The sequence below is a fragment of the Mustela nivalis genome, assembly GCF_964662115.1.
Source record: "Mustela nivalis genome assembly, chromosome: 18".
Lineage (NCBI taxonomy): Eukaryota > Metazoa > Chordata > Mammalia > Carnivora > Mustelidae > Mustela > Mustela nivalis.
The window spans coordinates 30,400,529-30,411,857 of NC_139037.1; the positions used below are offsets into that span (position 1 = coordinate 30,400,529).

At 41.2% G+C, this 11,329-nt stretch overlaps 1 pseudogene across 1 annotated transcript; it reads right to left on the minus strand.

Moving 5' to 3' along the window:
* Positions 1–1,441: 1,441 nt before the first annotated feature.
* Positions 1,442–2,095, minus strand: LOC309853746 (large ribosomal subunit protein uL1 pseudogene; annotated as a pseudogene). The gene has a single exon. The product of its transcript is annotated as a large ribosomal subunit protein uL1 pseudogene (transcript).
* Positions 2,096–11,329: the final 9,234 nt, after the last annotated feature.

Sequence of the window (11,329 nt, forward strand, 5' to 3'; positions counted from 1 at the left end):
GAGAGAGAAAGACAGACAGTGAGAACAGGAGCACAAGCAGGGGGAGTGGGAGAGGGAAAGCAGTCTTCCCACTGAGCAGGGAACCTGATGTGGGGCTCAATCCCAGGACCCTGGAATCATGACTTGAGCTGAAGGCAGATGCTTAATGACTGAACAACCCAGGCACCCTGAAAAAAAATTTTTTTTAAGTTTATTTATTTGTGTGTGAGCGAGAGATTACAGAGGGAGAGGGAGAAGGAGAAGCAGACTCTCTGCTGAGAGGGAGCCCGATGTGTGGTTCCATCCCAGAACCCTGAGATCATGACTTGAGTCGAAGGCATATGCATAACCAACTGAGCCACCCAGGTGCCCTGAGTCAAGATTTTTATCAACCATTTAGAAGCACTCCCAGCTGCCTGGGTGAACCTACTGATTTTTTTTTTTTTAATTTTTTTTTTTTTTTTTTTAATGCTTTGGTGAAAAACTTGTATTCTTCATGGTTCAAGCTTGTTTTAAGAAGGTGCGACATTTTTATTTATGGATTGAAATAGACTTTTAGCTGTATTAAAAGATGGAGGGATAAACTAGTTACTTTATCAAAGTTAAATGAAGCAGATTCAAGTTAAAAGTTAAATCACAGGTATTTCCTACCACACCAAAACCAGCTTTCCAGTACTCAGTGGTGGAGGCAAGAACCCCAGCAGGGAATTACCTCAGGTCAGGAAAGGGGCAGAACCTACCTGGGGGGCAAAGGGCCTATACATTTCCAAAGCTTGATTCTACCCATTTTCTAAACTCCCCTAGAAAACACTGCAGATGAATTACAATATTGTATAGGTCTCCTGCTTGTGTTTTCCTAAACATCTCACACAGCAGAATTGCTACCCTGAACATAGGGTATTCAATGTGGGGTCAGACAAGCAAATACTAGATCAATTTCTCAGGATTGTGGAGCACTCCCTTCTGAATCATCTAGGAACTTGATCTCCATTTGGAACATTCCTTGTGATCCCTATAGACCAAGAGCCCAGAGGCACAATTTATAGGAATGAAGCAAAACAAAAAGCCCATGGAAAGAATCTGGCTTAAAGGGAAGTGACTTCAGGCCATAGGTTAAACACACTGCCAAGGGCTGAGTCAATGTCTTCAATGTGAAGTTCCACTCTGCCCTTCTCAGGGTTATCAGAAAAGCTTCAGTCCTGGTTAGCAGACCTACTGTCACATGTTCTAAGTATCACATGTTCTCAGTTCCAAGATATCTAAATAAGACTACGGTTTTGAAGGTAGATAGAATCCATTTCTTGGTTTGCAGTGTGGAGAAAATGACTACCCATCACTGAGTGCCAAAAATTGCAGCATCAGCACGGTGCATTGGCACAATATGTCAGCTCACAAACCTCCTCCCTGTCCCTAGTCACAGGCAAATTGGTAATGGTAACACTAGGGTTTATTAAGCTGTGCCTTAGTATAGGCACTGGGGGTTGCCCACCTTGCTCTTGATGCATAAAGCCTGGATATTCTGCCGATTCTTCTTGAGCAATGATACCAGGAAATTAATAGCTAAGTGGATGTTGTACATGAGCTCATCATTTGTCATCTTCATGTGCCCAACGACCACTGCCAGACACAGCACCTTCTTCATCTGGAATTTGATCATGGACTTCACTTCATCCACCTTAGCCACCATGTTCTCATTGTGGGTCAGTAAGGAGGGGAACTTGCCTGCCTTATTCAGGCCTGAGCCCTGTATTCATGGGATCTGCTTGATCAGAGTTTCTGAAGCCAAAAATGCATCATACTTCTCTTCCAGCTTCTGATCTCATTTTTTATTCATGTTGAGTTTTTTCAGTGCTTCAGTGTCCAGATGGGGAATATCCACACCTTTGGCCTCATTATAGCACGGCTGATCCCCCAAAGTACATATGGAGAACTTGAGGCAGGGAGTGGACTTAAGCCTGGATGGTGCCCCAAAAACATTTTTCCTTCTGGGGGCATCATTCTTCAAGCTGATCTTCAGTTCCACTGTCTCCAAAAACTTTGGGCACTTGTCTTGGTTCCCGTGTAGGACTTCCCTCACTGCCTTGTATGGGGTGTCATGGGAGACTTTGCTGTTCATGGTACCCCTTGCCACAATAACTGGGAAAGAGACTTGTGAGTGCATTGGTTTTTAGAATTGCTGGTACATAAAATCATAGCACTAAATTCAGCTTCATTCAGAATTATATTACTCTCTCTTTAATCTGCGATCTTCTCACATACATTCCCCAAATTTTGCTGACATAATTTAGCAAAATCTAATAGTTCTTTGCATGTGCCCCTTCTTTTATGGTTTTACTCTGTAAGTGATGCCCCAGGCCATGTTAATATCCAATTGCAATTTTAGGCCTGGAGCCACTGAGAGGTAGTACATTGAGGCAAGGGGATAATTGGTATTTCTGTGATGATAACTACCTCAGATGATGTCTTTGTTAGCTGTTCTAGTGGGCAAGGCCAGCTGCAACAGATAAAGAGGGGCTGCTTCCCTTGGCAATAGACAGTCAGATTTGGAAGATCAGATGTCCTCAGAATCATGCAAATCCTCTCAAATGTCACCACTTGTATTGTCAACATCCTATTCTTTCCTAGTCAGTGCTCTAACATGTACACAAGAGATCCAGTGAGGTTGTTTACTCAACCTATGTTGAATTTTGAGCAGCCCACAGAATTAGACTTGGCATCTTAGTTTTATAGCCACCTTCTTTTGGGCAGTCATAGAGACTCTGAATCTCTGACTATATCTTGAGTAGAGAATTTAAATCTTCACCTTGTCATTTTATTTTTTAAACTTGCCAGTACAGTTGGAAGTAGCCCATTATTTTGATTATCTATTACTGTCTAACAAATCACTTCAACACTCAGTGACTTAAAGCAATAACCCAGTCGTTATCTCTCACTATGTTGGGGACTGATGGTATTTAGCAGTGACTGATGAAATGACAAGTCCTGGAGGGTCACCAGGGCCTGGGACATTCAAAGTGGTCGGTAGTTGATGTTGGAAGTTGGTTGGAGAGTCAGCAGGGATTGCCAGCTAAGGAAACCTTGGTTCTCCTCCCTGTAGCCTGTCTTCACAGTTCCTTGGGCTTTCCCACAGCTGAATCCCCAAAGGGAGTGTTCTAAGAGATAAAGGTAGATACTGCAGATCTAAGACCCAGCCTCTGAAGTTCACAGGATTAATTTTGCTAATATTTCTATTCATTGAATAAAATAACAGGGATGGCCTATGTTCAAGGGAGAGGGAGGGAACAGAAGGATGAGTGACAAAAAATTTGTGACCATCTTAATCCCCATACCAATCCATTACCCATATAGAAGCAGCCATTTAGTCCTCCAAGGCCTACAAGAGTTCCACCATGTAATACTAACTAAATCTACATTGATTTCTAACCATAATCAATCTCACATTCCCATCTTCTTGAAGATTGATTGCCTATAATCACTTACTGTATTACTTAGGATCCTTAATTGCAGACCAAATAATGCACTCTAAGTAGTTTAAGCAGAAAAGGATTTATTATAGGCCATGAAGTCACTTACAAGAATGTCTAGGAGGGTCAGAGAAAGAAAATTGAATGCTCTGCAAGTAGGAGCAAATAAGCCAAGAGAAAAACCCAGTCATACCTGGGACACTTCCAGGGGGAACCTTGGTGCTGCTTACACTTGCCACTCAGAATCTAGGGATCAGAGACAAGAGCCAGAGCCCTACAGTGGCAGAAGAATGAAACAGCTCTGACAGTGAGTTTGCAGGAAGACCTTACAACTGAGAACTCATCGATCTCATTTCTGTTTCCAACTGAGCACATGAGGAAGTCTACCTGCAAAGATACCTTGGAAATATGATCTTGTTTTGCGGATTCTAGATCAGGGTTCTGAACTTTGATATTACTGACTTTTTAGGCCAGATGCTTTGTTGGGGGATAGGGAACATCTTGTATATTGCTGGTTGTTTAGCAATATCGTTGGCTGTTATCCACCAGATGCCAATAACACCGGCCTGCTCCTCCTCACTCTTCTTCAGGTCGTGATAGTCAAAAACCTTTCCGGCCATTGCCAAAGGTCCCCGAGGGAGGGGCAAAACTGCCTCCTGCTGAGAAGAGTACTCTTGGTATTTTAAGGCATGACAGAGAGGAGTAGGAATGGGACCGAGTAAGCTGCTACAAAATAGATTAATGGGGTGTTAGTGTAGGAGAAAAAGAAATTCCATGCTATCTCAACGATCAGTGATACAAATACAAATGCCTTGTTAGATATACTCACACCTGTTACCTTGGGCGGAATGAAAAGACCCAACTAGGTTTTGGTGAATGAGATTGAGGTAAATGCCAGGCGGGTTTTTTTTTTTTTTTTTTAATTTTTAATTTTTTATAAACATATATTTTTATCCCCAGGGGCACAGGTCTGTGAATCACCAGGTTTACACACTTCACAGCACTCACCAAAGCACATACCCTCCCCAATGTCCATAATCCCACCCCCTTCTCCCAAACTCCCTCCCCCCAGCAACCCTCTGTTTTGTGAGATTAATAGTCACTTATGGTTTGTCTCCCTCCCAATCCCATCTTGTTTCATTTATTCTTCTCCTACCCACTTAAGCCCCCATGTTGCACAGGCAGGGTTTTTCAACGCTGTTAACAATTAGAGTTTGGAATAAGAAAAGGTCTTTGAACCTGGTTGCCCTCAGAGCAAACTCACTTTAGAACCCCCAGTGCTTGAGGTTCTGGGGACTGGGCAGGACCATTTTTACCACCCACAGGAGGACTGTCTGCATTTCTCACCATGAAACTATCTTGAAAAACCCAAGACCACTCCATTAATGTGATATAAACATTCGTGCCAGCTGACAGTTCACCACCAGTTCTATTCCTCACAGGACTTTCTTCCTTCCCCAGTTTCTGCTGGGGGTGTTTTTTTTTTTTTTTTTTTTAAGATTTTTATTTATTTATTTGACAGACAGAGATCACAAGTAGGCAGAGAGGCAGGCAGAGAGAGAGGAGGAAGCAGGCTCCCTGCCGAGCAGAGAGCCCAATGTGGGGCTCGATCCCAGGACCTGAGCCGAAGGCAGAGGCTTTAAGCCACTGAGCCACCCAGGCACCCCGCTGGGGGTGATTTTTTAACAAGTGGTGATAGGAAACTGGTACACTAGAGAAGTGAGGGAAGAGTGTCTACATTATTGTGGATAAGGAGGTTTTATTCTGTGCAGCTATAAGGATGTCAGTCTCGTGGGAAATTGCTTTTGATACAGAATCCCTGAAGAGACAGACGTGGAAGAGGCAGCAGTGTTATGTTGTGTGACAGCAGATGGTGAGGATGCAATTGGTCAGCCAGCTCTAATCTTTGCATTAAAACAAGCATGGTGATAGGAAAGAAAATTGAGTTAACAGGTTTTAATCTGCTCATTCCTGATACATTGGTTGGTGCTGACATTATTTATTAAGCACTTACCGTGAGCTCAGGCAGTCCTAGGAAAGAGAAAAGAAAAAGAGAAGACACTGACTTGCCATTAACAACCATCATCAATAATTCATCATTGTTTCCATGTAGTGAGAACTCACAACATGTCAAACATTGGTGGAACTGCTTTCCATGTCTTACCTCATTAAATGCTTGAAATAACCTTATCAAGGATATACTTTTATTATTTCTGTTTTGCTTGGTAAGATGTTGTGATCAAAGTCTCATAATTGAGCTACACTTTGAAATCAGGTGTATGTACCTAACCACTATGTATACTGCATATGGAAGCCAAAAGAATCTAAACTCTCTTTAATCCTTACATAGTAGTTCCAGAGTTTCCAGGCCTATTCCTACCAACTTCAAGTCCAGAACAAAGAAAGAAGCTCTCTCAATAACCCTATGTTTCCCAATTGTCCCCACAAAAACCCCAATACTGAGTTACCTTGGATTGATTTCAGCCTTCTCTTTGAAAAACCACTGAAGGGGAAGGGTCAAATTACGGTATTTGGCCAAGTCCAATGGTGACCTGAGTCTCTACCTTCATCTAGCATCATTGATCATGAAGAGGGCAGTGTAAATTGAAGCTAGTCTGCATTCCACTTTCCCTAATTCTGGAGGTCACTGGGGTTTTATTGGAGAGCTGAAGCTCCCCCTCCAACCCACAGCAAAGAGAGCCAATGAGGCCGTATAAAGCAGGCTACTCGGCATTCTGCTTTCTGCACTCCTCTTCTGAGTTGCCACCCCCAACTGGCAACAACGGATAGAATGAGGCGATGAGAGATGCAGCTCATGGACACTTGACTCGCCACCCTTCATGACTAGGAACAGGTAGGGTGCTGAACTTCCCCTGCCCCTCTGCAAAAACAGAATGGTATGTTAGCCCTCTGCCTTGTAGCCTTCACCCTTCACCACATCAGTAGGGGGCTGAGCGTAGGCCCCCAGTTTAAGATAATGAGTTGGTTTGAGTTGGTGTGCCACTTTGCACAGAAGATGTTGATGGGCTAAGGATGGAGCTGAACTTCTACCCCATCCATCTGCAGTAAGGTGTGGCGGTGTGATGGGTGTCGTTGCTCTTCTCTTTGGAGATGATGTCAGTGCAGCCCGGCAGGAAGCTGAGCAAACCCACTCTGAGCAAATGCACACAACTTCAAAAAAGGAGACCTTCCTGCTTAAAAAGAGAAGATTAAATAGAACCCAGAGCCTCATTGTATATCCAAAATGTCGAGAATACAATTAAAAAAAAATCACTCGTTATACCAAGAAACAGGAAAATCTCAAAAATGAATGAGAAAAGACAATCAGAGATTCCAAGATCATGATTAATCAGAATTATCTGATTAGGATTTTAAAGTGGCCATCTTAAAAATGCTTCAACAAGCAATGATGAATTCTTTTTAAAAAATATTTTATTTATTTATTTGACAGAGAGATAGCACAAGTAGGCAGAGAGGCAGGTAGAGGGAGAAGGAGAAGCAGGCTCTCCACTGAGCAGGGAGCCCGATGTGGGGCTCGATCTCAGGACCCTGGGATCATGACCTGAGCCAAAGGCAGAGGCTTTAACCCACTGAGCCACCCAGGTGCCCCCAATGAATTATTTTGAAACAAATGAAAAAGTACAAAATCTCAGCAAAAAAAAAAAAAAAAAGTTATACAAAAGAACAAAATGGAAATTCTAGAACTTAAAAAATAAAATAACTGAAATAAAAAATTCAGTTGATGAGCTCAGTGGTAGAGCAAGAGATGACAGAGGATAGAATCAATAAACCTGAAGATAGACCAATAAAGTTTACCCGATTTAAGCAACAGAAAAATAGGTCTCTTCCTGTCTTCTATTTATTTTTTTAACTGAACTATTTTGTTCTTGGGGGTCAAGTTTTAAAAGTTCTATATATATTTTCGATACCAACCCTTTATCAGACATGTCATTTGTGAATATCTTCTCTCATTCTGAAGGTTGCCTTTTAGTCTTGTGGATTGTTTCCTTCACTGTGCAGAAGCTTTTATATCTTGATGAAGTCGCAATAGTTCATTTTTGGTTTTGTTTCCCTTGCCTCAGATGACATATCGTAAGAAGTTGCTATAGCTGATGTCAAAGAGGTTACTGCCTGTGTTTTCCTCTAGGATTGTGATGTTTTCCTGTCTCACATTTAGATCTTTCATCCATTTTGAATTTACTTTTGTGTGTGGTGTTAAGGAAGTGGTCCAGAAGAGTCCTGGGTAGCTCAGTGGGTTAAGCCCCTGCCTTCAGCTCAGGTCACGATCTCGGGGATCTGGGATTGAGCCCCACATTAAGTTCTCTGCTCAACAGGGAGCCTGCTTCCCCCTCTCTCTCTGCCTGTCTCGCTGCCTATTTGTGATCTCTCTCTCTGTCAAATAAATAAATAAAATCTTAAAAAAAAAAAAAAGTGGTTCAGATTCATTCTTTTGTGTATTGCTGTCCAGTTTTCCCAACATCATTTGTTGAAGAGACTGTCTTTTTCCCATTAGATATTCTTTCCTGCTTTGTCAAATATTACTTGACCATATAGTTCGGGGTCCATTTCTGGGTTTTCTATTCTGTGCCATTGATCTTTGTGTCTGTTTTTGTGCCAGTACCGTACTGTCTTGATCACTGCAGTTTTGTGATAAACAACAGTAAGAAAACAGACTGAAAGAAAAGTGAACGATGTCTCAGAAACCTGTGGGACAACAACAAAAGAGCTGACATCTGTGTTATTGGCATTCCAGAAGGAGAGCAAAGGGAAAGAAGTATTGACATGTTCAAAGGAAAAAGTCTGAAAACTTTCTAAATTTGGCCAAAGTTCTAAACCTCCCTCATCAGGAAACTGAGCTAACCCCACACAGTATACATACAAACAAGGCCCTATCTTTTAGCTTCTGAAATTTAGCTTCTGAATTGAAACCTAAAGGAGACATCTTGAAAGAAGGTACTAAGAAAGTAGGCGTTGCAGATAAACACCAATTTGGATGGTAGTAGATTTCTCACTTGAAGCCATGGAGGTCAAAAAGAAGTGGGATAACATTTTTCAAGTGTTAAGATAAAATGACTGTCAATCATGAATTCTAGATCCAGTAAATTACATGGACATAGAGAGAAGGGAAGGGAGTTATACACAAAAGGTTCTGTTAACAGTAAAAGGGTACATGGCTACTGAGGAGATGAATACATCACCTCAAATATAGCGGATAATTAAAGCCATTTTCCACATCAACTGAAATATTTTTGCTTCTCTTACTTTTGCGATTATTTCTTTTAGAAAGAATTATTATATATCTCACATTGCTGACACATCTTGTGACATATACCATTCTGCTTTTTCTTCCCGCTGTGTAAAATTTTCTTTGCTTCTATGAGGGAGTTGTTTCTGACCCAGGCCAATTAGGCAAGACTTTATTAAGAATGGATGTCTCTCTGTGGTACCAAATAAGGTGCTTTTTAGATGAATTCCTTGACATGTTTTTCCTTTGGCCACCCGGGATTACCTTAGCAAACCATGTTTCTTTGAAAAAGAGGTTGTATTGAATTGTCAGTAAGAAAACAGACTGAAATAAAAGTGAATTGTCACCAAATTCTTACCAAGATTAGACCTGTGCCATTCAGAGGGAAGAGGTATTTGGTTATTGAAAACACAAAAAAGTTGGCTCATTTGATGCCCCTAGTGTAAGGACTTTAACAGATGGTCCTAATGGGAGGAAGATCAAATCAGAAAACAGAGGTGAGGAAGAAGTCCAGAAACATTAACCAGCAGGAAAGACAGGAAGTTCTGCCATTTCAGTTCAGATTAAATACACCCATGCCTGCATTCTCTTCCTGGAAGCTTTAAAGCACCTTTCACCATGCCAAATTCCATTTAGTAAACTTAATCTCATTTAACAGTCTTTACATTCCTTAAATAGATTGGCCACCTATGATTGTACCCATTTCTTTTCTCTCTCTCTCTCTCTTTCTTTCTTTTTTTTTTTTTTTTTTGTAAACATATAATGTATTATTAGCCCCAGGGGTACAGGTCTGTGAATCACCAGGTTTACACACTTCACAGCACTCACCATAGCACATACCCTCCCCAATGTCCATAACCCCACCACCCTCTCCCGACCCCCCTCCCCCCAGCAACCTTCAGTTTGTTTTGTGAGATTAAGAGTCTTTTATGGTTTGTCTCCCTCCCACTCCCATCTTGTTTCATTTAGTCTTTTCCTACCCCCCAAGCCCCCCACATTACATCTCCACTTCCTCATATCAGGGAGATCATATGATAGTTGTCTATCTCTGGTTAACTTATTTTGCTAAGCATAATACCCTCTAGTTCCACCCATGTCGTCGCAAATGGCAAGATTTCATTTATTTTGATGGCTGCATAGTATTCCATTGTGTATATATACCACATCTTCTTTATCTATTCATTTGTTGATGGACATCTAGGTTCTTTCCATAGTTTGGCTATTGTGGACATTGCTGCTATAAACATTTGGGTGCACATGCCCCTTCAGATCACTATGTTTGTATCTTTAGGGTAAATATCCAGTAGTGTAATTGCTGGGTCATAAGGTAGCTCTCTTCTCAACTTTTTGAGGAACCTCCATGCTGTTTTCCAGGGTGGTTGCACCAGCTTGCATTCCCACCAACAATGTAGGAGAGTTCTCCTTTCTCCGCATCCTTGCCAGCATATGTCATTTTCTGACTTGTTAATTTTAGCCATTTTGACTGGTGTGAGGTGGTATCTCATTGTGGTTTTGATTTGTATTTCCATGATGCTAAGTGATGTGGAGCACTTTTTAATGTGTCTGTTGGCCATCTGGATGTATTCTTTGCAGAAATGTCTGTTCATGTCCTCTGCCCATTTCTTGATTGGATTATTTGTTCTTTGGGTGTTGAGTTTGCTAAGCTCTTTATAGATTTTGGATACTAGCCCTTTATCTGATATGCCATTTGCAAATACCTTCTCCCATTCTGTCAGTTGTCTTTTGGTTTTGTTAACTGTTTCCTTTGCTGTGCAAAAGCTTTTGGTTTTGATGAAGTCCCAATAGTTAATTTTTGCCCTTGCTTCCCTTGCCTTTGGTGATGTTCCTGGGAAGAAGTTGCTGCAGCTGAGGTCGAAGAGGTTGCTGCCTGTGTTCTCCCCAAGGATTTTGATGGATTCCTTTCTCACATTGAGGTCCTTCATCCATTTTGAGTCTATTTTCGTGTGTGGTGTAAGGAAATGGTCCAATTTAATTTTTCTACATGTGGCTGTCCAATTTTCCCAACACCGTTTGTTGAAAAGGCTGTCTTTTTTCCATTGGACACTCTTTCCTGCTTTGTCGAAGATTAGTTGACCATAGAGTTGAGGGCCTATTTCTGGGCTCTCTATTCTGTTCCATTGACCTATGTGTCTGTTTTTGTGCCAGTACCATACCGTCTTGATGATGACAGCTTTGTAATAGAGCTGGAAGTCCGGAATTGTGATGCCACCAACTTTGGCTTTCTTTTTCAATATTCCTTTGGCTATTCAAGGTCTTTTCTTGTTCCATATAAATTTTAGGATTATTTGTTCCATTTCTTTGAAAAAAATGGATGGTATTTTGATAGGAATTGCATTAAATATGTAGATTGCTTTAGGTAGCATAGACATTTTCACAGTATTTGTTCTTCCAATCCATGAGCATGGAACATTTTTCCATTTCTTTGTGTCTTTCTCAATTTCTCTCATGAGTACTTTTTAGCTTTCTGAGTATAGATTCTTTGCGTCTTTGGTTAGGTTAACTCCTAGGTTTCTTCTGGTTTTGGGTGCAATTGTAAATGGGATTGACTCCTTAATTTCTCTTTCTTCTGTCTTGTTGTTGGTGTAAAGAAATGCAACTGATTCTGTGCATTGATTTTATA